The following is a 26,909-nucleotide window of genomic DNA, read 5'->3' as shown; positions in this document are numbered from 1 at the left end:
GTTACGCGGTTGATGGTGCAATTCAAAGCCAATTGCATCTCCCCGATCGCGTCTTGCCATGAACGTCCGGTCGTTTCTACCGTTGTGAACATATTTTGTAACGTGCTCATAACACGTTCTACTTGCCCATTGGCCCTACTTGCACCGGTCGCGATCAAATGAACTTTGATTTGTTTGCTTGCACAGAATTCTTGAAATTCCCGGCCCGTGAAACATCTACCCTGATCTGCTATTATCCGACGGGGACTACCGAACAAAAACACGGCGGACTTAAGTGCCTTGATAACGCTAAGCGAATCCAATTTGCGTGTGTGGTGTAAGTGCACGAATTTCGTAAAGGCATCGATCAAGACGACGACATACTCTTTCGAGTCATTCTTGCCACTCAGCTTGCCCGTTATGTCCATGTGCACCGTATGCCACGGTATGCCGGTCTTAGGTATAGGATGCAGTTCAGCCTGTATTTTACCTGAACTAGCCTTCGAAACTCTACAAGCATGGCAGTTCTCGACGAATTTGCGAACATACTTCGCCATTCCCTCGAACCAATAATACTCATAGAGCTTCTCGAGCGTTTTATCCCATCCTAAGTGCATAATTGACTGATGCACATGGTTGATAACGGACCATCTAAAACCTCTCGGAACAATGGGTAAGCAAAGGGTTCTGCCCTTTCGTTGTATTTTACGGCAAAGTGTACCGGATCGCAGTTCGTAGGTATTCGCGATATCTTCCGCGAGCTCTTCGTTCTGTAATTTATTAACGATTTCGGAGATTTGCGGATCGCGACGTTGTTCCGCTAATAGCCAATCTTCAGAGATCTCGGCCAGATTAATCTCTTTCTCTGCGACCTTGTCTATCACACGGCGATTCAAGTCTACGGGGTTTCGCGAAAAGAAATCTACATGGGCCATTCGTTTACCCTCTCGATACATGATGTCAAAATCGAATGTTTGCAAATAAGCCCACCACCTATAAACCCGGTCGTTTAAGTTTACTTTGTTGCTGGAGGCTTTCAAAGAATTACAGTCGGTAACTACTAAGAATTTCCGTCCATGTAAGTAGTGTCGGAAATGCTTGACGGCGCTCACTACTGCTAGTGTCTCCAGTTCGTACGAATGATACCTAGATTCCGCGGGACTGGTCCTTTTACTATAATATTCGATGACTCTGTTTTCCTTTTCGACTTTATGCATTAAAATAGCTCCATACCCCTCCGAACTAGCGTCGGTATGTAGCTCTATGGGACGATTGGGATCAAATATCATTAGCACCGGCGCGTCGGTCAGAACGGAAATTATCTGTTGTCTTATCTTTTCGTGCCTGTCCATCCAAGTTATGTGCTTGTTACTAGAAGTGAGTGCGTACAAGGGTTTCATCACTTGCGAAAATTTAGGAATAAATTTTCGGAAGTACGAGGCCAAACCTATGAACTGCCTCAGCTGCGTGACGGTCGACGGTGCAGGTAAAGAATTCAAAGCTTGTATTTTTCCCGGGTTTGGACGAACTTCTCCGTTACGAATTACATATCCCAAATAAAGTACCGACGTCTTCAGAAAAGAACATTTAGCGAAATTGAAAGAAAATCCGGCGTTTACGAGAGTGTTTAGTACAGTGTGCAACCTTTCTAGAGCTTGATCTATTGAGTCGGCGATTATTAGAACGTCGTCCAAATAAACAACGACATACGAATAAGCGAGGTCGCCTAAGGCCTTGAAAATGGCTCTCTGGAAAACGGCTGGTGCATTTTTCAACCCAAACGGCATCGTCACGTATTCGTATTGACCGTCGGGGGTAACGAACGCAGTATATTCCGTCGAGTTAGGATGAATGGGAATCTGGTGAAATCCGCTAGCCATGTCCAGGCTAATGAAGTATCTCGCACTCTGCAATCTCGCGATTTGATCAGCAATAAGGGGTAAGGGATACCGATCCGCGACCGTATTTTTATTCAGCGCTCGAAAGTCTACACACAATCTGTCTGAGCCGTCCTTCTTCTTCACGAGTATCATAGGGCTCGCGAACGGCGAATTACTAGGTTTTACAATTCGTGCTTTAATTAATTCGTCTATTCTCTCACGTACTATTCTTCGCTCTTCCTCGCTAAGCCTGTAAGGGCTTCTCTGCACGGTGACGTTGGGATCAATCAGCCGTATTTCCAACTGGCCCGTACCGACGCGAGTACGCGGGAAACCCGTAATGAATGATTCTTTAAATTTTTCGAGAGCAGAGATTAATCGATCTTTATCGTTACCGATCACATCAGTGTCAACCTCGTTAATGTTGACCGCATCTTCCGCGACTTTACCACAAGCGTTAACGACCTTTGTTTTATAAATAACGAGGCTATTTTGCGTGATATTTACGTCGAATCCCTGGCTCAAAATCTCGCGACCAATCATGATGTCGTATTTTAGGTAATCGTCAGTAAGGACATGAAAAACTATCTCCAATGTAAGACCGTTAATACAAACAGTGGACAAAATCTGAAGTGTACTCTTAACACAAGTATTCCCGATTCCCCGCATAACTACCACATCGGTTATTCTTTTACCCGAAAATTTCGAGGCTAGGGACTCTTTGATTAACGAACACTCGGCCCCAGAATCAAAGTAAAATGGATACGACTCACCCAGATGGCTTAATCTACCAGCCGGAGCTTCCATCGCACAGGAGTCGATCCGGCGTTCGTCAATGGAATCGTGGCTTCTTTTCCGCGATGATGGGCAATTAGGCGCGATGTGTCCCTCCTCGTGGCATTTGAAGCAGGTCACCTTCGACGATGCGGCTGGTCGTTTTTCTTTCGGTTTTCGTATATCCTGCTCCTTCCCCGTTTGTGTTTGCAGGCGACACTCCGTCCTCCTATGTCCGTGAGCACCACAGCGGTAGCACTTAATCCGAGGAACTGATAGCCTGCTTCGTTTAGCTTCAGGTTCCGTTAGTGAATTTCTTGGCGAAAATGTGGGCTGATCGTTGTAAGGGAGAATCCTCATTTCATCATGAAATTGGTCTTCCGTCTTGATATTATTCGCGAGCGTTAGTCGCCGAAGCGTCGATCTTGTGAACTCAGTATATAAAGGGCGAGGGCATTGATCACTTCGGGCATCGTTAGGTCTTGCAACTTCATCTGCAGCATGGAGCGGAGGCGACTACCGTACGCTCCCGGGGATTCAGTCTCCGACGGTCGTTCTCTGGATATCCTTATTAACGCCGAAGCGGCTGTCTCTCTGCCACCAAAACGCGAGAGAAATTGTTCCTTAAGCGTTGGCCAGGTAAGCTTTCCACCGCGCACCACTTGCGAAAGCCAATGCGCAGCAGAACCCTTTAGGGCGCGATTTAGAGCGGAAAGTAACGCACTATCTTGCATCGGGTGGTCTTTCAAAATCAGATCAGCATGCGCGCACCACGCGGATGGATCGGCGCCCGCGCCTTCGGGGTCAAAACGTGGTAACGTTGCATCCTTAGATTCCGTACTCGGTCTTTGCTCCCCCGGTTTGTGCGCTAGCGTCTGAATTAACTCGCGCATAAGGACCATTTGCTCTTGTAGCGCTTTAAACGGTTCTGATCCCACTTCTGATGTCGGATCTGAGTTCGAATTTTGGGCGCACGACGACTCTTCATGTGGACTAGCCATTGTTTCACAAAGCCGAGATTTTATTCACACGTATATACAGGTCTATCACTAAGCTTAACAAATAATAAGTACAACTAATAATAAGTCTAACAAACACTAAGAATAATGAATAATACGATCTACGAATAATTAAATTACATAATATTATTAGCAATGTTTGAGTTCAAACGAATCCACGGTCACCGGGATAACTAAGCGAAACTAACTTAGACGCAAATGCGATGGTCGAAACTGCTCGATGTGTCACTCTCCAAGGCAAACGCAAGAATCCCAGCCTCGTGGAGATTTTTCTCCCTGTACGATTGTATATTGTTTCTATCCCCGTTTGGAAGCATCGAGAAGGTTCCAAACGCAGTTGCTAGGCACACTCGTTAGAAGCATCGAGAAAGTTCCAAACGCCGTTGCTAGGCAGTTTCTGCCTGGAGTTGTTTATATTACTAATACAATGTATGTCCCATTGCATCGGCACCTCCGAGGCAACATCACACGTGGCTAGGCCCGCTCTCGAGGCCACATGCCGCCACAACTACATTTCCCGGAAAACACATACAACCACTCCAGACCTCCGTTAGATAAAACATCCATCCCGTGACCGTGGCTACGTTCAGCGACCGATTGTCACCTCGAACCCAATCTCGCTTATTACAAATCTTAAGCAATTACAACTATAATAAAATCTAGGCTAAGACGATCTAAGTACTAGAGAATGTTCCCAAATTTCCAAGGAAAGGCTTCGGCTTTCCTTTCATCTCCGACATATATATTTATTTATACTTTTTAAATATATTTGTTTAGTTTTATATTTTCTTTTTACTCGATTATATATATATATATATATATATATATATATATATATATATATATATATATTTTTTATACAAAGTAATTTTCGCATAATAAAATTGTTAACAATGTGTTTTATGATTCATTTCTCGCGGCTGCTTTCCACCAATCCCCGGCATTCCTGTCCCGTGTCATTATTTATTGCTACCTCGGCACGACGCTCCATTTTGTATTAAATTTTTATTTTCGCTGTTCTTTCCTTTTCCTTTTCTTTTCTTTTCCTTATCGAAAGTATAATTTTATTATTATTATTTTTTTGTAACACGTACGAATCAGTGCGCCCATGTTCCAAATGGCCGCCCGCGAACGTCCCTAGCATACAGTGACTTCTATTGATCTCGGATCTATTTATCGATTATGTGTAAATCTTGTTTCGGCGTTTTTGACGTATAGTCGAAGTGAAAAATATAGTATTTCGTATTTATCCAATGCGTACAATCGTTGCGTGTGTTCCGGCGCGCGCGTGTAAATCTAACATGGCTGTTCGCAAATGTCATCAGTGAGGTTACAGTGGCGGGTCTTTAATTTTATCGAACTGACTTTCCTGTCTGTCGCTCGTTTTCCCTTATTCTACCGCAATTAGACTATATATTTATTATTGTTAAAATGACAGTAGTATCGTTCGCTTAGTTTAAAATCTAGATTATATATATATGTCGGAGATGAAAGGGAAGCCGAAGCCGTTCCTTGGAAATTTTGGGAACATCTTCTAGTAGTCTAGCCTGGATTTTATCATAGCTGTAATTGTTCGAGATTTGTGATATCAAGATTGGGTTCGAGGCGACAATTGGTCGCCGAACGTAGCCACGGTCACGGGATGGATGTTTTATCTAACGGAGGTCTGGAGTGGTTGTATGTGTTCTCCGAGAAATGTGGTTGTGGCGGCATGCGACCTCGAGAGCGGGCCTAGCCACGTGTGATGTTGCCTCGGAGGTGCCGATGCAATGGGACATACATTGTATTAGTAATCAAAACTCCAGGCAAAATTATTGTTTATAACGATTATTAACTTATTGTTTGTAAACCATATTATTCATTGAACTTACTATCCGTTAAACGTATTATTCATTAGCTTTATTATTTGTTAGACTTACTAACCGTTCAACTTACTATCCACTAACTTTATTATTTGTTTAGTTTATTATTCGTTCAATATATTTTTCGCTAACTTCATTATTTGTTAAGTTTATTATTCACTAGACTTACTATTTGTTAATCTTTGTAATAGACTTGTGTATACGTGAAAATATAATCTTAGTTGTGTTAAACAATGGATAACTCACGTGAAGAATTGTCACGCGCCCAAAATTCCAATCTCACCCCGACATCAGAAGTGGGATCAGTGCCGATTATGCCAATGCAAGAACGTGCGGCCATCGTGCGCGAGTTAAGTCAGACGCTGGCGCCGAAGTCAAGTGTGGAACCTAAGAACATCGTGCTACCACGTTTTAACCCCGCGATCGCGGGCGCCGATCCAGCCGCATGGTGCACGACTGTGGACCTGCTTATGAAGGGTAATCCTCTGCAAGACAGTGCACTAGTTTCTGTTTTAAATAGTGCTCTAGAGGGTCGTGCAGCGCATTGGCTCACGCAGGTAATGACCGGCGAAGGGCTTACCTGGCCAACGTTTAGGGAACTTTTCGTTACACGTTTTGGTAGCAAAGATACGGCATCCTCGACGCTAATGAAGACGCTCAGGGAACCACCACAAGAGGACGAAAACATGGCTGCGTACGCCATCCGTCTCCGTTCCCTGCTGGAGACGAAGTGGCAAAATGCCACTACGGCTGAAGTAATCAACGCTACCGTTCTTTGTCACCTGAGCTCACGGGATCAGCGCATCGAAGAGATAGCAGCTATGAAGGATATCAAGACCAAGGACCAATTTTTAGACGAAATGAGAGCTACTGCTTTCGCGAAGAGGCCCGTATTTTCGACGAGCGACACCTCCACGGGCCCTGAAACCAAAAGACACAAGCCGTCGGCCCACCACGTGAAGTGCCTCTACTGTGGTAAACACGGACACAGAATAGCGGAGTGCCGCAGTAGGATACAGAAAGAGCAGCGAGGAAATACACAACGCCCGGAAGGAAGACGACCGGCAACATCGCCCCAGGTGGTTTGCTTCAAGTGTAAGGCGGAGGGCCATATCGCACCTGATTGTCCGCTACTGCAGCACAGAAAACCCGGCTCCAAGAACGAACGACGAGTCGACTCCTGCATGGTGGAGTCTCCAGCTGGTAGTTTAAGTCATCTGGGTGAGTCGTACCCATTTTGTTTCGATTCCGGAGCCGAATGCTCGTTGATTAAAAAAATCTATATCTTCGAAATTTTCTGGCAAAACAAACGACTGATGTAGTAGTAATGCGAGGTATAGGAAATACTTGTGTTAACAGTACATTTCAGATCTTGTCCACTGTATGTATTAACGGTTTTACACTGGAGATGACTTTTCATGTCCTTGCTGCTACTTAAAAAAAAAAAGCTACTTAAAATACGATATCATGATTGGTCGTGAAATTTTGAGCCAAGGTTTTGACGTGAATATTACACGAAATAGCGTCGATATTTGCAAGACAAAAATGGTTAACGCCTGTAGCAAAGTCGCGGAAGATGCGGTCAACATTAACGAGATCAACACTGATGTAGTTGGTAACGACAAAGATCGATTGATCTCTGTTCTCGAAAAATTCAAAGAGTCATCTATTACGGGTTTCCCGCGGACGCGTGTGAGTACGGGCCAGTTAGAAATTCGGTTGATTGACCCTAATGTCACCGTACAGAGAAGTCCTTACAGACTTAGCGGGGAAGAGCGGAGAATAGTGCGCGAGCGGATAAGTGAACTGATTAGGGCAAAAATTGTAAAACCTAGTAATTCGCCGTTCGCGAGCCCCATGTTACTCGTGAAGAAGAAGGACGGATCGGACAGATTGTGCGTAGATTTCCGGGCGCTAAATAAAAACACGGTCGCGGATCGGTATTCCTTACCCCTTATTGCTGATCAAGTCGTGAGATTGCAGAGTGCGAGATACTTCATTAGCTTGGACATGGCCAGTGGATTTCATCAGATCCCTATTCACCCTAACTCCACTGAATATACAGCGTTCGTCACCCCCGACGGTCAGTACGAATATGTAACGATGCCGTTTGGGTTGAAAAATGCACCAGCCGTTTTCCAGAGAGCCATTTTCAAAGCCTTAGGCGACCTTGCTTATTCATATACGTCATAGTTTACTTGGATGACGTCTTAATTATCGCTGACTCGGTAGATCAAGCCCTAGAACGATTGAACATCGTATTAGATACCCTTATAAAAGCCGAACTACATCCCATACCTAAGACCAGCATACCTTGGCACACGGTTCACATGGACATCACGGGAAAACTAAGTGGTAAAAGCGACTCGAAGGAATATGTCGTTGTGCTGGTCGACGCCTTCACCAAGTTCGTATATTTGCATCATACCCGTAAGATAGACTCCCTAAATACCATTAAAGCGCCTAAGTCCGCTATATTTTTATTCGGTAATCCCTGCCGGGTAATAGCGGACCAGGGAAGATGCTTTACGGGTAAAAATTTCCAAAGTTTCTGTCAAGATAGACACATTAAACTCCACTTAATAGCAACCGGTACTAGTAGGGCCAATGGACAGGTAGAGCGTACTATGAGCACCTTAAAAATATGTTTTCGACGGTAGAAACGACCGGGCGAACGTGGCAAGACGCGATTGGCGAGATACAGTTAGCCTTGAATTGCACCACCAATCGTGTAACTAAGTCAAGTCCTCTGGAGTTATTAATTGGCAAGGCAGCAAGGCCCTACGGTTTAACGTTGTCTGATAGTGTCGAGGAAAAGGAAGTAGACATCTCCAGTGTAAGACAACAGGCGATACAGAACATGGAGACTTGCGCTAGCTATGATAAAGACAGGTTCGACAAAACGAAAGCCAAGGTAGTTAGGTTTAACCTTGGTGACTTTGTGTTACGAAAGAATGAGGAAAGGAACCAAACGAAGTTGGACCCGAAATTCAGGGGTCCATTCGTGATAGCAGAAATTTTGGAAGGGGACCGATATACTTTAAAGACCTTAGACGGTAAACGGACATACAAGGACAGTCATGACAAACTAAGAAAAATGCCAAATAGTTGCGTTCCTGCTGAGTTGGACGTCGGCGACGATGACAGCGACGGTGATAATAACGATGCGAGTACACGGACCTCAGAGGATCATTAATACCACGTCGTGGTCGTACACCCAGTGTGGTGCTCTGCGCGTTCGTAATACGTCCACTGTGACCCTCTGCGCCTTAGTAATACACCCAGTGTGGTGCTGTGCGCGTTCGTAATACGTCCAGTGAGATGCTCTGCGCGTTCGTAATACGTCCACTGTGACCCTCTGCGCCTTAGTAATACACCCAGTGTGGTGCTGTGCGCGTTCGTAATACGTCCAGTGAGATGCTCTGCGCGTTCGTAATACGTCCACTGTGACCCTCTGCGCCTTAGTAATACACCCAGTGTGGTGCTGTGCGCGTTCGTAATACGTCCAGTGAGATGCTCTGCGCGTTCGTAATACGTCCACTGTGACCCTCTGCGCCTTAGTAATACACCCAGTGTGGTGCTCTGCGCGTTCGTAATACGTCCACTGTGACTCTCTGCGCGTTCGTAATACGTCCACTGTGACCCTCTGCGCCTTAGTAATACACCCAGTGTGGTGCTGTGCGCGTTCGTAATACGTCCAGTGAGATGCTCTGCGCGTTCGTAATACGTCCACTGTGACCCTCTGCGCCTTAGTAATACACCCAGTGTGGTGCTGTGCGCGTTCGTAATACGTCCAGTGAGATGCTCTGCGCGTTCGTAATACGTCCACTGTGACCCTCTGCGCTTTAGTAATACACCCAGTGTGGTGTTCTGCGCTTTCGTAATACGTCCAATGTGGTAACACGATCCAACAATCTGAGATTCACCCGTGTGCGGAATCGAAAATGATCTGTCGTGTCGTTGCGGTTTGACTGGTGACTCACAGAATGCAACTAGCACTTCGAAATACAAACTATGACACTACCAATTTGAGTTCTCTTTCATTTCTTTGTTTGTTAAACCTTCGAACGGAATCTTGCTGTCAAACTGGACCCTTGACTTATTTGGAACATTTAACTGAATGGTAGATAATATTAGTTACAACGAGTCTAATGTAAAAAAAAAAAAACTCTGTATTTTAGCTACACACGAAGACGTGTGACAGTCAGAATGGCCGTGTCGGAGATGAAAGGGAAGCCGAAGCCGTTCCTTGGAAATTTTGGGAACATCTTCTAGTAGTCTAGCCTGGATTTTATCATAGCTGTAATTGTTCGAGATTTGTGATATCAAGATTGGGTTCGAGGCGACAATTGGTCGCCGAACGTAGCCACGGTCACGGGATGGATGTTTTATCTAACGGAGGTCTGGAGTGGTTGTATGTGTTCTCCGAGAAATGTGGTTGTGGCGGCATGCGACCTCGAGAGCGGGCCTAGCCACGTGTGATGTTGCCTCGGAGGTGCCGATGCAATGGGACATACATTGTATTAGTAATCAAAACTCCAGGCAGAAACTGCCTAGCAACGGCGTTTGGAACTTTCTCGATGCTTCCAACGAGTGTGCCTAGCAATGGCGTTTGGAACCTTCTCGATGCTTCCAAACGGGTATAGAAAACAAAATGCAATCGTACAGGGAGAAAAATCTCCACGAGACTGGCATTCGTCTTGTGACTGCTTTGGAGAGTGACACGTCGTGTTTCTGTGCTTAAGATCAGTCTACGCTTAGTAAGGAGTCATCCCGTTGATCGTGGATTCGTTTGAACTCAAAATTATTGTTTATAACGATTATTAACTTATTGTTTGTAAACCATATTATTCATTGAACTTACTATCCGTTAAACGTATTATTCATTAGCTTTATTATTTGTTAGACTTACTAACCGTTCAACTTATTATCCACTAACTTTATTATTTGTTTAGTTTATTATTCGTTCAATATATTTTTCGCTAACTTCATTATTTGTTAAGTTTATTATTCACTAGACTTACTATTTGTTAATCTTTGTAATAGACTTGTGTATACGTGAAAATATAATCTTAGTTGTGTTAAACAATGGATAACTCACGTGAAGAATTGTCACGCGCCCAAAATTCCAATCTCACCCCGACATATATATACATATATATATATATATAGACATGCATGTTTCGTAATATATATGTAATTCTTTACTAAATTGATCACGAGTTTTGATTATGTATTTTATGTTTACCAGATTGTTAATTTGATTTAATAGTATAGAATGCGCACACATATACATATTTCCATCAATGTGATTTTTTATATATAAGTTCTTTAATAGTATAGTATTGTGTATTTTAGGTTATGTATTCATTAGACTGTTGACCATTTGATTTCATATATACATATATATTTGTAATTTGTTACATAGTATTAAAAGTTTATTTCTAATAGTTACTAAATTGTTATGTGTTTGGCATATATGTTTATATTTATATGTAACTTCTCCAAGTTGTTGCTGCGTTGATAAAAATATATTTGTATACACATTTATTCCTGGTGTTTCAATTATTTTCCTTTCGTAGTTATTCTTATTTCCTGGTTTACTCGTTTGGTTCGCGACTCGTTTAATTCATTAATTAATTTTTATTTACTGATTTAAATTCTTTCTTTTGTGTTTTACATATTCCGTCTTCGTTACGGCACGTGCGGAGCGCGGAACGTGACACCCCCGCCCTTGGAGTTCAAATTTCCGGAGGAAATTTGACTGATGGTATCTCTGAGTTCGCTCAAGGCGGACGTAGATGCTGTTGGTTGTTGGGTGACTGTTGGTGTTATTGATATTTCTCGAGGTTGTGTCACTGGATCGTCGACATTTCGTCCTCTTTTGAGGTATAATAGCAGGTGTGTGACTGACCCGCATATTGCTCCTAGTAGGGCGATTCCACATCCGTAAGTCTCGCGTAACTGGTATCCGTGTATAGTTATGTCTACTATTGTTTTGATTAGTTTAAATATTACAATTATTCCAAATATTGCTGCGCTGATCGTTCCAAATTCCATGAAACCAGTCCATAATTTCGATGCGGTATTCTTTGCTATTGTCGTTAGTGTGTTTTCGTCCATAACTCCCAGGATGTTTACCATTCCAGGGACGATTGATTTTCCTGTTGCCCCTCTGGCCAATGTGTTTAAGACTGCTGTTTTTTCTGCCGGGAACATGACGTGGTCTCGAAGTGTATCCAGGTCCTTTTGGGTGTATATCCCGCTTGTGGCCAATGATGATGGTGCTGAATATTGCCATGTTTGGCGTACGTCCGGGTGGAGTTCTTGTGGTGCGATTGCTTCCATCGGTTTTGGTAGGAATTTGTGCCAAAGTCCGTCGATATTGTATAATGTGGGTAGTACTGCACTACATTCCCTGTGGTTTCCATGTAGAGTTATGATGTGTGTTTTTGGTGTTAGAAATGCGGTGCGATTTCCTTGCCAAACCGGTAGCTCCGAATAGCATTCCGTTGTGTGTCGTATTTTTACTTGCACGGGAATGCATTTGACTATGTGGACCGCTTCCCCAGCAATCAAGGTCATGTGTCCCGGGGTTTTAGTTACTGCATATGCGAACTCATCGGGTAATAGAGTTGCTAAACTTAAAGCGTTTTCTATTAACTTCTTTTCCGTGGTGCATCGTTGTGTCCGTATATCATGGTATAGTGCCGTCATTTGTCTTTTAATATGTTTCTCTACGTAAATGAATTTTGAGTTGATATATGTGAATATATCCAAATTTTCGACTGCTGTTTTGCCTTTGGAGATGAACGTATTTCCTCTTGTTATTTCTAACAGGAACAATTTGGGGTGTTCAGTGGACAGTAGGGTATATCCACACAGTGGTTGTTCTCCAGTTTTAGTCAGTGCAAAGGTTACTTCCTGTGTTGTTAGCGCGTAAACTGGTTGCACTGGTTCCCCGTTGGTTCTTTTCTCCTGGATTTTTGTGGCGATTCCCTCATATAGTACGTCGTACTGATCAAATTTGCATGGTGAGGGTGGTTGTGGTTGCCAATAAGTGTATCCGTCCTCTGCGTCTAGGCAGTTTCCTTCGTTAAAGGTGCATACCGTTCCTGATTTTAGTAGAATTTTGTTTGCTTCAATCCGTACTGGCACAACTGATGATCTTAAGCTTATTCTTACTGTGGCTTGTACAACGACCTCTTCCCAGCTCCCGTATGGGTCTACATATTGTGTTCCCTGGCAGCTGCCGTCGTCTGATAACTTGCCGGCTAGGACAAGCGACCTTGTTTCTGTTGCATTATCCTTTAGGCCTACTATAAGGTTTTGTGGTCCGAATGAGAACGTGCCGTCCTGGTGCATCCTTGCGCATTGTTGGGCAGTTGTTTCATGAAGGTATTCGGCGAATCCATTATGCACTGCCGACGTGTGGGAGTGCATGCCACAGTAATATATAATTCGAGTTATTTGCACCTTACATTGCCTTACACTGGTAAATTCAAATTCTGAGAGTTGCAGTAGTTGAATATAAATGTCTTGGGTTTCCGTTGTTGCGGGTTGTATGCTGCAGTCCCCGATGGAGTTTAAAGAGATGGTGGTAACGTTGAGGTGGTTGCCATTGCAATCGTATCCTACCAGGCCATATGTTATTTTGATGAGGGTAAGTACGATGGCCAGGTGATTCATCTTCCTATTAACAATTTATTAAATTGTTTCTTACTCTTGAGTTTTTTAGAAATAAGAATAACCTTTTAATATATATATATATATGTGTGTATAGAAAAGGAAATTATATTTATACATTTTCTCTTCTCCCTTTCCTCCTTTTCCCCTTTTTTTTTATTTTTTATTACAACTTTGTTTTATTTTAGGTTTGATGTATATGCTATCAGTGAAAATAATTTTATGAAGGTTACTTGAGTTATAATTACATACATATATGCGTGCGTTTTGGTGAGTAATATAAATGGGATTTATTTTATCGTTATAAATATATATGTCGGAGTGGCGTTGGGGTCAGGGTTGTGGGTGTTTGGTGAGTCTTCATTGAAATTAGCCATCGTTGCGATATAATAAAGACACAGTTTATTAGCACAGACACGGATGATACAAGTTTAACAATCGACTGTGGTGATTAGGCACCCGCGATACTAGTAACAATGGTCTCGGGTTCGATAACGAAACCGCGGTCAGAGGGATGATGGTTGAACGTGTTCGCGAAGTCTAAGTCCGCACAATAATTCGTAAGAACGTTACTTCCTTCAGTTGACGAGATCGCGTGAAAGAATGCCTTTTCCGTCCCGATGATGCCACAGAGGAAAACTATATCGGGGTGTGTCTAAGGGCACGAGATCATCGGATTCGTCGAGGATAGTCTTCGTTCTGGGAGTAAGGGAAATTGGCGTTGCTGCTAATTGGTCAATTTCCATATCGGTGGTTGGAAAAGATGCTAGCCGCCCTCGAGGGAAAGTTGCTAGTGGGAGACGCCGTTCGTTGAAAGAAATAGATCTCCCCTATCTTCCCGTAGTTGGGACAAAGACTGTTTATCTGTTCGAAGGACTTTAGGTAACCAGATATTAGTGTTTATAACGGCCCTCGGGCTAGCTGGTCACGTACTGTGGAGAGACATCGACATCTGGCAATCATCTTTCTCGAAGAATAGGAACTGCGTGTGGCCACGGGACAGAGACCGTTGGAATGTTTACTGTCGTGTGTCGCCAGAGATATTTCTTTTAAGGAGAGCTATAGAATTACTTCATACCTTTGTTAGACAAAACGTTCATCCCTTGACCGCGGGCACGTTGGCGACCGACTGTCGCCTCGAGCCCAAGCTCACTATCACAAATCTCGGACAATTACAATTAGGTTGAATAACTACAATTGTTTAATTACAGCTATAGTAGGCTCTAGGTTACAATGTTGCGGGATTATCCAGCATTCCAGAGGCTCCGGTGTTCTTTCCTCTCCGACATATATATAAGTATATATTATCAATAGGTATAAATGTCACAAATGTAGCTTGTTTTCGTGTATATATATGTCGGAGAGGAAAGAACACCGGAGCCTCTGGAATGCTGGATAATCCCGCAACATTGTAACCTAGAGCCTACTATAGCTGTAATTAAACAATTGTAGTTATTCAACCTAATTGTAATTGTCCGAGATTTGTGATAGTGAGCTTGGGCTCGAGGCGACAGTCGGTCGCCAACGTGCCCGCGGTCAAGGGATGAACGTTTTGTCTAACAAAGGTATGAAGTAATTCTATAGCTCTCCTTAAAAGAAATATCTCTGGCGACACACGACAGTAAACATTCCAACGGTCTCTGTCCCGTGGCCACACGCAGTTCCTATTCTTCGAGAAAGATGATTGCCAGATGTCGATGTCTTTCCACAGTACGTGACCAGCTAGCCCGAGGGCCATTATAAACACTAATATCTAGTTACCTAAAGTCCTTCGAACAGATGAACAGTCTTTGTCCCAACTACGGGAAGATGGGGGAGATCTATTTCTTTCAACGAACGGCGTCTCCCACTAGCAACTTTCCCTCGAGGGCGGCTAGCATCTTTTCTAACCACCGATATGGAAATTGACCAATTAGCAGCAACGCCAATTTCCCTTACTCCCTGAACGAAGACTATCCTCGACGAATCCGATGATCTCGTGCCCTTAGACACACCCCGATATAGTTTTCCTCTGTGGCATCATCGGGACGGAAAAGGCATTCTTTCACGCGATCTCGTCAACTGAAGGAAGTAACGTTCTTACGAATTATTGTGCGGACTTAGACTTCGCGAATACGTTCAACCATCATCCCTCTGACCGCGGTTTCGTTATCGAACCCGAGACCATTGTTACTAGTATCGCGGGTGCCTAATCACCACAGTCGATTGTTAAACTTGTATCATCCGTGCCTGTGCTAATAAACTGTGTCTTTATTATATCGCAACGATGGCTAATTTCAATGAAGACTCACCAAACACCCACAATCCTGACCCCAACGCTACTCCGACATATATATATATATGTGTGTATAAATATGACAGTTTATTTTATGAGTCACTTGCATTGTCAATGGAAGTGAGTGTTACAAATATCATCTACTTTAAAACATGCGTGTATATATATTGGTAAACATGAATAAAAATTATATGTATAGTTATTAATGTTGTTTGTTTACAGGTGGATATAAGTATTTCCTTTCGTGCACAGCACACGAGTACGTTATATTTCGGTGGTGCGGAGTATCATTCCTTGAACTAAAAATTCTCTTTCAAGGTGAGTCAGATTATAGTAGACCATCATGCATTGGAGGCATGATATAGCGGGTTGTACGTCTGCTATGTTTATACCGCACATGGTGCAGTGTGATATTTGTGTTCTTAAAGGTACTCCGCATAGGAAATGGATGGGCGGCTCCTCACACAGGTCCTGGTCGTCCGGATCCAGGCCGTCGAAACAATCTTGACAAAAATAGCCGGTATCATAATTGTTAACGGGACATATCAACTGAACACAGAGGCAGGACTCAACCTCCTCCGTCACTTCCAGATCGAATGCGAGCTCGGGTCCGTCTGGATTTTCTATGTCAGAATTGATGAGTTCGCCACTCGTTCTGTACATACATACAAAAACAATTAATATATATTTTTTATTTTTTTATTTATTTTTATTTCTATTTCATATATTTCGTTCCGACCTGTCCCTTTATATGAATAATGTATCCCTGTATATAATATATATATGTTATGATTACATTAGTTATTATTTATTATTTTTTCCTTTCTCTCCCCCTTTTTTTTTTTTTTTTTATTATTATTAGTACCTAACATAGCTATTATGATCCTATATTACGTTGTATTGGCTATCATTCGTGTTGAGCTGTGTGTGTGTGGGATGTGCGCGACGGATATTTTTTTCCTTTCTTTTTTTTTTTTTAGATGGTCGCTCGCGTGTATTTCTGGTATGGTGTTGTTTTAATGTCAACAGTAATGTATTATTGAAATAACTGGTTATGATTTTATTTAGTAGTGTTTTGTAATATTGTTTTGCGTTTCATGGTATTGTGTGTGTAAATACCGCGTGTTACTTTAATGTAATAACATGGGTTATATTGTTATCGAATTTCAATGGTCATTGTTTTGGTTATACGTGACTTGCGTTTATATAAGTCTCGTTTAATTTAGTTAGTGTTTTGTGTATTGTGTTACCAGTCGCTTTCATGTAGCATAACTTTATTCCTTGGTACTAAGTTCAGTCATGACTTGTTAATATTTAGTTAGTCTATCTTGATTAGTTTCTAACCTGTTTCTGTGTTTATTAACCTTTCTTATTTCCCTATTAATTTTATTATTGCTTGTGTTCGCTATTTGTTATTATTTTATGTTTGATATGAATTAGTTCCTTTATTAGTGATTAAGTTTTATTTGTTAGATTAACATTGTTTGTAAAAAATTTTTCCTTTTTAGATTTTTGATGCTGCGTTGCTTACCTGGATCATTCTCACAACATCATCAGATTCTTCGGTATTACTTTGGATACTTACTATGGTTGCCTTCAATCATCCTATGTCTGCGATTATAAAGGTACTGTTTAATTTATTAATTCAATATGTGTATGATATATTGTGTGAACGACCGCTATTGTGTATTACAAAATATGCTTCTACACGTTAGATATAGTAGTTAATACAATATACTATCTTTTTCTCCGGTTATATCTATTACTAGCTTCCAATTAATCTATCTTAATTATCTTCCTGACCACTTTCTATACTTATCAGCTATTTTATTTCTTTTACTAATCTGTGAAATTCATGCCTGTACACTTCCTTGTATGGTGTTTGATTGTTTATGAGGTAAGTTGCACCTTCACTGTTTTAAATATTCGTTGAACTATCACGTTTCATATTCAAACAATAATTGGAGCACTTGTAGTAATCTTTCCCCCTTTTTCTTTTTTCAGGTTACCTGCTATCTGTGTTATTCGACGTACAGTGTCACGCTTTCACAGTCTTGCTATGACGTTTAGTAGTGTTGTATCTTGCATCAAGGCGATTGAAGTTAATCCATGGTGTTCTGCAAACAGGGATCCATGACCTATTTTGCACGTAAACCTTTTGTATAGCGATTACTTGTTCGCAAGGTAATTTTCACTTCCACCCTTTTAATTATTCATTGAATTTACACGTTTTATACACATAATAATCTTCCTTTTTCTTTTAGGTTTCCTCTATCCGTATTATTCAACGAACAGAGTCACACTTGCTTTTGTTTTAACCACAATATAATTATGACATTTAGTAACCTTGTATTTTGCACTGGAACAATTGAAACTAATTTATTCACTTATTTTAGGTAGCTGTCATACATTACGTTCCACAAACAAGGATTCACAACCTATATTTGCACGTACACCTTCTTACATGTTGATTACTTGTTCACAAGGTAATTTTCACTTTCACTATTTTAATTACTCGTTAAATTAACACATTTTATATTTAAACAATAATCGGAGCACACTTAATAATTTTCCTTTTTCCTTTTAGGTTTTCGCTGTCTGTATTACTCGAAGAACAGCACTACAACGCACACACTACTATGTTGTGTTGCCCACTGAAATCATTTTGTCTATTGTTTACTTCGGTTATGCGCTAGTTTTAACTTGTTTAGGTGCACTGTTCGCGGAATCCCTTTTACTTCAATCTTGACGTTTTGGTTTTGCAAGATTTCTAGCACTTTATGTGGTCCAGTATATTGATCGGAGAATTTTCCTTTACTAGGTTCTTTTAATAGATATACTGAATCCCCTACTTTAAAATTTTGAGGGTTGATTCGTCGGTCGTAATATTCTTTTGATTTTAGTTTAGATTTTATCAAATTTTCCCTTGCTATTCGTTGTACCGTGTTAATTTTATCGAACAGATCTCCGAGGTATTCTGCGTATGTTGGTTCCATGTTCTCTTCGATTATTACTTCACCTGTAGGCTCTCTGGCTAAATGTCCAAAGACTAATTCGTGCGGAGAGAATTTCGTTCCTTCGTGTACAGAAGTATTATAGGAAAACATAGCTAATTCTACCCATTCGTCCCAGTTTTTGGAATTTTCAATGTATAGCTTGAGATATTCAATCAGTACGTGGTGGGATCTTTCGATCGAACCGTTACTTTGTGGATGATATGCCGTCGTGGTATATTGTTTGATGCGGAATCTCTTTGCTACTTTCTTCATTAGCGAGGATGTGAAGTTTGTTCCTTGATCAGTGAGGATAGCTCTCGGTGATCCGAAACGACAAATAAATTGCTTTACGAATTTTGAATTACGCTATTTTGTTAATAAATCTTGGATAGTTAAAATATATTCATTTCCCTTTTGAGTTTTTGGCAATGGACCTACAATATCCATACTAATCTTGTCGAACGCTTTACCTGGTGTGTCTGTAAGTACCATCGGTTGTTTTGCTTTTATTCTTGTGAGTTTCTTCAATTGACATTCCTTACATGTGTTTACGTAATCTTGAATCTCCTTTTTCATGTTTTCCCAATAATAATATTGTCGTATTCTTTGATAAGTTTTTGTTATTCCCTTGTGTCCTGCTACACTTGATTCATGTTTTTCTCGTATTATGTTGTTTCGCGCTTCCACAGGCGGGGTAATTACTTCCCCAGTGCAAATAGTGATGGTTAGAGTTTTTTCCATAAATATTTCTTTTAATTTTCTGATTGTATATCGCCAGGGTATTTCCTCCAAATTTCCTTTGCTAATGCTAAAGGAAGTAAATTGTTTTTCATTTACTACATCTAGTAGAGATCGTAGTGAGTTTAATAAATTTCCTGGTGCTATTGGAATATTCCTATTTTCCTTTATTGGTAGAGATACGATGTATTTCCCGGAATCGCAGTTCAATCTTGCTTTTTCCAACATTAAATCTTCGTAACGAGGCAATTTTCCCGTCTCTTTCATTTCTAAGGCTCCTTTATCTATCGGGTTGCCATGTACATCTATGAATATTATTTTATGGTCATTTACTCTTGTAATTGAATCTCGGGTTTCTGAAATTTTTTGTTCCGCAATTATTGTAGGTCTCTGGTCCTTTTCTCGTTGTGGAATTAATTCCGGAATTACAGTAGAGAGCTCTTCTTCGCTTGTCGTATCTGTGTCTTCTTTTTCTCGCTTGGTTATTCCTCTATCTATATTTATATCGACTTCTGCCAGTGCCTGATCAAAATATTTTATGGGGGTTTCTTCTATTGTACGATGTTTTCGGGTATAAACCTTTCCTTGATTTTTCGAATCACTGGCTTGAGGCCAGGCGCGTGGTTTAGCTTCGAATATGGGAGAATCTTCGGTTGACGTATCCAATTTGAATCTTTTTGAGACATGCGTATCCCTTTCTCGTTGTTGAGTTCTGGAGTTTCGGCGGAATACTCCTCTTCGCTTGTTGTACCCATTCTCCTTTTCCCTCGATCAGTTATTTCTTTATTTACATCGAGCTCGGCTAGTGCTTCGTCAAAATATTTTACGGGCGTTTCTTCCAATGCAAGGTACTTCCGAGCACAAACCTTTTCTCGTTTTGCAGGATCAGTGGGTTGAGGCAAGCCGCGTGGTTTAGTTTCGAATATGGGAGAGTCTTCAGACGATGTATCTTTTTCGAATCTTTTTGAGACAGGATAGCGAATTGGTGAGACTTCCTCTCTCCTTCTGATTGGTAGACAAACTTCCGGAGGATTCCTAGATAATGCGTCAGCGTTTGCATTCGCCCTACCTTCCTTGTATACAATATCGAATTCAAAGTCCGATAATTTCAATTTCCATTTCCAAATTCTCGATGTAGGGTCTTTGATAGAATGCATCCAGACTAAGGGTTTATGATCGGTTACGATAGTAAATTTCCTTCCGTAAAGATACGGTCGGAAATGCATCGCGCTGTAAACGATTGCCAGACACTCCTTTTCTATGGTAGAGTAATTTTGTTCAGCAGAATTCAATAGTCTTGAGGCATACGCAATCGGTAAATCTTTTCCGATTGGCCCTTGACTTAGTACACCGCTTATAGCATACCCTGATGCGTCTGTAGTAAGGTTAAAAGGTTTAGAAAAATCTGGATATTGTAGAATGGGTTTTGTCATTAGTGCTGTCTTTAAATCTTCGAATGCCTTGTCTTGATTTTCCGTCCATTTAAAGGGAGTGTCTTTCTTCAATAGTTGTGTCAATGGTTTTGCGACCTTGGAGAAATCGGGTATAAATCTTCTGTAGTATCCTGCTAATCCCAAAAATTGTTTGATATTTTTCACTCTTTTGGGTCGCGGAAATTTTGATACGGCTTCGATTTTCTTCGGATCGGGTTTTACTCCATCTTCACTAATTATATGTCCTAAATAATTCACTTCGTGTCGTAAAAATTCGCACTTATCGGGCTGTAATCGTAATTTAGCTGCCCTCAGTCTTTCCATTAACTTATTAAATTTAATTTCATGTTCTTGAAGGGACCTAGAATAGATCACTATATCATCCAGATAGACGAATAGTTCTATTCCTTGTAGACCGGATAACACTGAGTTCATCAAACGTTGAAATGTCGCTGGGGCATTCTTTAGTCCAAAAGGCATTCTTTTGAATTGATAATGTCCGTATGGTGTCGAAAATGCAGTTTTGTGGGCGTCTTCTTGTGACATACGGATCTGGTGAAAGCCCGATGCTAAGTCAAACGTGGAAAAATATTTCGCACTTCCTAATTGATCCAATATTTCTGTAATGTTGGGTAGTGGGAAAGCATCGCCGATCGTTTTATCGTTTAATTTCCTATAATCAATAACTAATCTCCAGCGTTTGTTTCCTTGCGAGTCGGATTTTTTGGGTACTATCCATAACGGGGAATTATATGGAGATATTGACGGTTCCACTACATCCGTATCTAGTAATTCTTGAATTTGTCGATTTATTTCTTCTCGATGTACTGGTGGATATCGATACTGTTTAGTATTAACTGGTATATTATCCGTTGTAATTATTTTATGTTCCAAAACTCCAGTTGCTTCAAGTGCATCTCCTGGAATATGAAATCTATCTTGATTATTACGAATCAACCTTTGAACGTTTTCCTTTTCTTCTTCGTTTAAGTGTTCGAGCCGTAGTAACTCAATTATTTGATCGTATCTATTCTCCTTCGATTTTAAAACTGTATTACACGCCGTCCTAGGAAGCGGGGGGGGGGGGGGTTTCAAATTCTTTAATTACCATTGTTGGTGTTGTGAATTCGTAATTCCTCGAGGTAGTATTTATTATCCTTATGTAACATTTTCCTCTATAATTCCTCACAACTGCATTACCAAAATAGATTCCCTTGATTGGCTCGATTCTGGGAATAAATCCTTCTTTCATCTCTGGATTTGCGATATTTACTGAACACGTTACTGAGCTTCGCTTCGGTATAATTATCTTTTCTTTAGTATCAAAGGGAATATAAATATTTCCCCATTTGATATGTTTTCCCTCATAGTCTAAACGAGCTTTACATCCTGCAAAAAATTCGGATCCCAGGATTCCGTCTTGATCGATTAGCAATGAATCATCGACTACATGAAAAATAACCGGATGGCCCGCAACCTGTATTACCGTCTGCCCTAGGGAGACCAGGCTCGTTGCCGTAATTCCTCGCACTTCAATTGATTCTTTATCGTCGATGATGGCTGAATCGCGTAAAGCAGTTTTCTTGATAATATTAATCTCCGATCCAGAGTCTAATAATAAACTCGTCTTAGTTTTTAGTTCTGGGGAAACTATTCGCGCAGTTGGTGTCGTTGGGGAATCGTTAAATTTTATTGAAATAATTCGGAGAGGTCGCCTTCCGAATCCGAATCTAACTCCTGGTGATCCTCCTTCGCCGGTTGCTTGTGCTTCACCTTTTCCTTCTTGACTTGAGATTCTGAATTTTCTGTTTGTGACCTCGTTTGGTTGTGGGATGTCTCTCCCACAGTATTTAATACTTGTTCATTCGTCCTCTCGGTCGGCTTTGCGTTTGCTCTGTTCCTCATTATAGGTGGTGGAGTCGATCTTGCGGGGGCGGCTACCCTTGTTCTGTTCGTTGCCGTCGGCGCCGGTCTCCTGGTTGCTGCTTGCACTCTTGGGCGATTCGGCGTATCGTTCCTTCGAGGCTCGCCCCATTCTCCCGAAGGACGTGTTTGGTTTCCCGATTGTCTCGAAGCATAGGGTACGATTATTCCGGCATCTACACGGGCTTTAAATTTGTAGCAATCTTTTACTAAATGCCCAGGTTTTTTACAATAGTTACATGCGATAATATTTTGTCTCGGAGCATTTGAGTAATTCTGTGATGGAGGTACTGATCTTCGATCTTGGCGGTTATTCCTGACATTGTTGTTAGTGTTCAAAGGACGTACGTTTTCGCGTTTGTAATTGTTCGGAGGTATCGGTCGTTGGGGTCGCGTTCTATCGTTTATTTGTTTTAATTCGTGTGTTGCTTTGACGGCTTGGCGATACGCGTCTTCTAAAGTGTGGTATCCTGCTAGCTTTACTCGCATATATACCTCGTTCGGGAGTCCCTTAACGAAGGCTTCTCTTGTTTCCCAGTCTATTGTATCTTGGATGTCGGGGGATATAATCCCGTAGTCGCCTCTTTCTCCGTCCATTATTGCTAATCTAAGATTTCTAACGCGATCCATATAATCTAATATGTTTTCTCCGGGTCGTTGAAATATCGTCCCTAATTCTCCTTTATATTCGTTAAGAGATTTCTTTGGGCCGAACAGATCCTTTAATTTATTTGCAAAATCGTTTAGGCTTCTTAATTCCGTATCTTCGATGGCGAGGAACGCGTGTCCACGGAGTTTATTGGTTAATAATTTTACTAATTGTGGTTCTTGATACCTAGGAATCATATTTCGCGCGCGCTCGCAAGCTCTTAAAAAGTGAAATACCGATGGTCGATAGCCGTCGAACACTGGTACCGACTCGATCGCGTCTTTTAGTTTAATCGGTTGGACATATCCGCCTGGCTGTATTGTCTCTTGTTGGGTTCCCGGCGGCGATACGGGTGATTCAGGTTCCCTTTTTGATTTGAGTTCATACACGCCATTTTGTACTTCAGCGAGTTTTGTACTCATGTCGCGAAAATTCGCATCCCATGCTTTAAGTTTTTCCGATAACGTCAAGATTAAGTCTTCGTCTAATGATTCTAGCCCGGTCGCCATTATTTCTTAGGTATATAATTTATTGATAAATGTAACAACTTTAATCCTCTGTGGAGCGTATCCCACCGCTGCCACCAAAAATATAACGCTCTAATGTTACGTTCCTGTTTGTTTGAATTGATTTTAAACCGTTGAATTCGCAAGATTTTTTTTTTTTATTGTTTTAATTTTAATTAGTTTTTTGTGTTTGTTTTAATTTATTTTGTTTTGTTTTAATTTAATTTAATTCAATTTAGTTCGATTTAGTTGAGTTTCGTCAGGAGGGGAAAATTTACACGATATAATTATATTTAAGATATTAAATCAAGGTTTTCGATTAAAATCTATTTCTAAGTTGAAAGTTTATTGTTACGTACTCGTTTAAAGTCAATTCAAACTTTTGATTTTAATTTAATCTGAAGGGAAAGATTTAAATTTAATTGACTGTATAAGAAATATTTCTCACACGGTAGTTGCTGCCACCAGAAACAGTCTGAGGACTGTTTCGAATAGAAAAATTTCTTTGTACTTATTTTCGAAATAATCTATTGATAAATTAATTACTTATGGATAGCGTTGACTAGTGTTAGGCTACTGATAAATAATTTCCACATTTTCGGCTAACCTGCTATGTGCAGGGATACTCGCACGGGAGAGGATTAAAGTTGGATAAAAATAAGTATTCGATTTGGTCGCACGGAATTTATCTAAACTTCAGTATAGAATTATTTAAAATTATATATATATATATATATATATATATATATATATATATATGTGTGTATGTATATATCTGTATGTAGGAATTATTTGAGAGTTCGGTTCAATTTCGTTGTATAGAATTTATTTAAATTTGAATATGGAATTATTCAAGTTGTTATATATGTCGGAGTGGCGTTGGGGTCAGGATTGTGGGTGTTTGGTGAGTCTTCATTGAAATTAGCCATCGTTGCGATATAATAAAGACACAGTTTATTAGCACAGGCACGGATGATACAAGTTTAACAATCGACTGTGGTGATTAGGCACCCGCGATACTAGTAACAATGGTCTCGGGTTCGATAACGAAACCGCGGTCAGAGGGATGATGGTTGAACGTGTTCGCGAAGTCTAAGTCCGCACAATAATTCGTAAGAACGTTACTTCCTTCAGTTGACGAGATCGCGTGAAAGAATGCCTTTTCCGTCCCGATGATGCCACAGAGGAAAACTATATCGGGGTGTGTCTAAGGGCACGAGATCATCGGATTCGTCGAGGATAGTCTTCGTTCAGGGAGTAAGGGAAATTGGCGTTGCTGCTAATTGGTCAATTTCCATATCGGTGGTTAGAAAAGATGCTAGCCGCCCTCGAGGGAAAGTTGCTAGTGGGAGACGCCGTTCGTTGAAAGAAATAGATCTCCCCTATCTTCCCGTAGTTGGGACAAAGACTGTTTATCTGTTCGAAGGACTTTAGGTAACTAGATATTAGTGTTTATAACGGCCCTCGGGCTAGCTGGTCACGTACTGTGGAGAGACATCGACATCTGGCAATCATCTTTCTCGAAGAATAGGAACTGCGTGTGGCCACGGGACAGAGACCGTTGGAATGTTTACTGTCGTGTGTCGCCAGAGATATTTCTTTTAAGGAGAGCTATAGAATTACTTCATACCTTTGTTAGGCAAAACGTTCATCCCTTGACCGCGGGCACGTTGGCGACCGACTGTCGCCTCGAGCCCAAGCTCACTATCACAAATCTCGGACAATTACAATTAGGTTGAATAACTACAATTGTTTAATTACAGCTATAGTAGGCTCTAGGTTACAATGTTGCGGGATTATCCAGCATTCCAGAGGCTCCGGTGTTCTTTCCTCTCCGACATATATATATATATATAGCGTTTTAGGGACGGTAAAACAAGAGTGTTCGCGTTAATGGATTGGTTAAGATTTTGAATTTTCTTCGTTTGATGCAAATTTTATCTTTTCGTTTCCTTCTCCTCCTCTCTTAATTTCGCCAATGGATCTACCATTGAACTGGACCTTAGTTCATTTGTTAGGGTGATTTTTTACCGTTTCGATTTTCTTGCCTTCCGAATTGAGTGTTCACGAGAAAGTGATTTCAATAATCCTCTCTGTGTGGGGTTCGTGTGATTTCGCAAACCTTGCCCAAAGATGGGCAGTATTTTGCCAACAGTGGGAGGAGGAATGCGAAGATCAATAGATGGTTCGATAGTCGAAACACCGTTATCCACAACCCAACACAGCGAATGATCCTTTGGTTAAGATTCAGAAGGGAATTATTCTATTTTATAATCGTATACAACGATGGCAAGAATGAAAATATCGGTCAATTAGATCTAATTTGATAGTCTTCTCTGCGTAAGACTCGTGTGATTTCGCAAGCCTTGCCCAAAGACGGGCAATGTTTTGCCAACAGTGGGAGGAGGAATGCGAAGATCAATGAGTGTTTCAGTAATTGAAGACACCGTTTTCGCAAGCCTACGCAGCGAATGACCCTTTGTTTATTCTCAAAATTGAAACGAAATTGAATGTATTAATTGATGATAAGTAAATCGGATTCGGTTCCTGGATGTGGCGAAATTACTAGAGAAGAAGAAAATTTTATAAAATTGAGACTCTTACCTTGTTCCGTCAGGGGCCATCGGCTCGTAATAGTCGTCGGTGAAATTTTTTATTTGGTTTAATTATTCGACTCAGGTATAATTATTATTAGAACTTTAGTTTATTTATTTTTGATTAGAAATACACTCTGAATAAGCTTGCGGCTTATTTATTCGGATAAACGTCGCGGGTATAAATATATTTATTTATAAGGATGTTTTTAAATCTCGCTAATGAAATGAACACTTAGAAAGATTTCTAACTTAATTGTGACTTAAACTGAGCAATTAATAAGGGACCGTCGAGGTGCAATGCGCGATAGACGACAATATATTAAAAATCTTCTATGTTCCTGCGCTTATTTATAATAACATCCCCCACGGGGTGGCGGTCAACTGGTGGTTCGCTTCCGTGGGAATCGGGATGCTGCAGTTTGGGGTTCCTGAACTCGTACGTGAGAGAATGCAAATTCTGTAATCGTTGATGTCTCCTTTGCTTCGTTATCTTGTCTTTTAACTTCCAGATTCCCATCGCGGGTACGTGAGAGAATGCAAAAATCCGTATTTCGACTTAGTTCCCATCGGTTCTATTTTCTGCTGAGGTAGC

Source organism: Bombus flavifrons, chromosome 10, assembly GCF_040668555.2.
Source record: "Bombus flavifrons isolate JBK064 chromosome 10, iyBomFlav1_principal, whole genome shotgun sequence".
NCBI lineage: Eukaryota > Metazoa > Arthropoda > Insecta > Hymenoptera > Apidae > Bombus > Bombus flavifrons.
The sequence above is the reverse complement of the archived record's forward strand: the minus strand, read 5'-3'. Positions refer to the sequence as shown.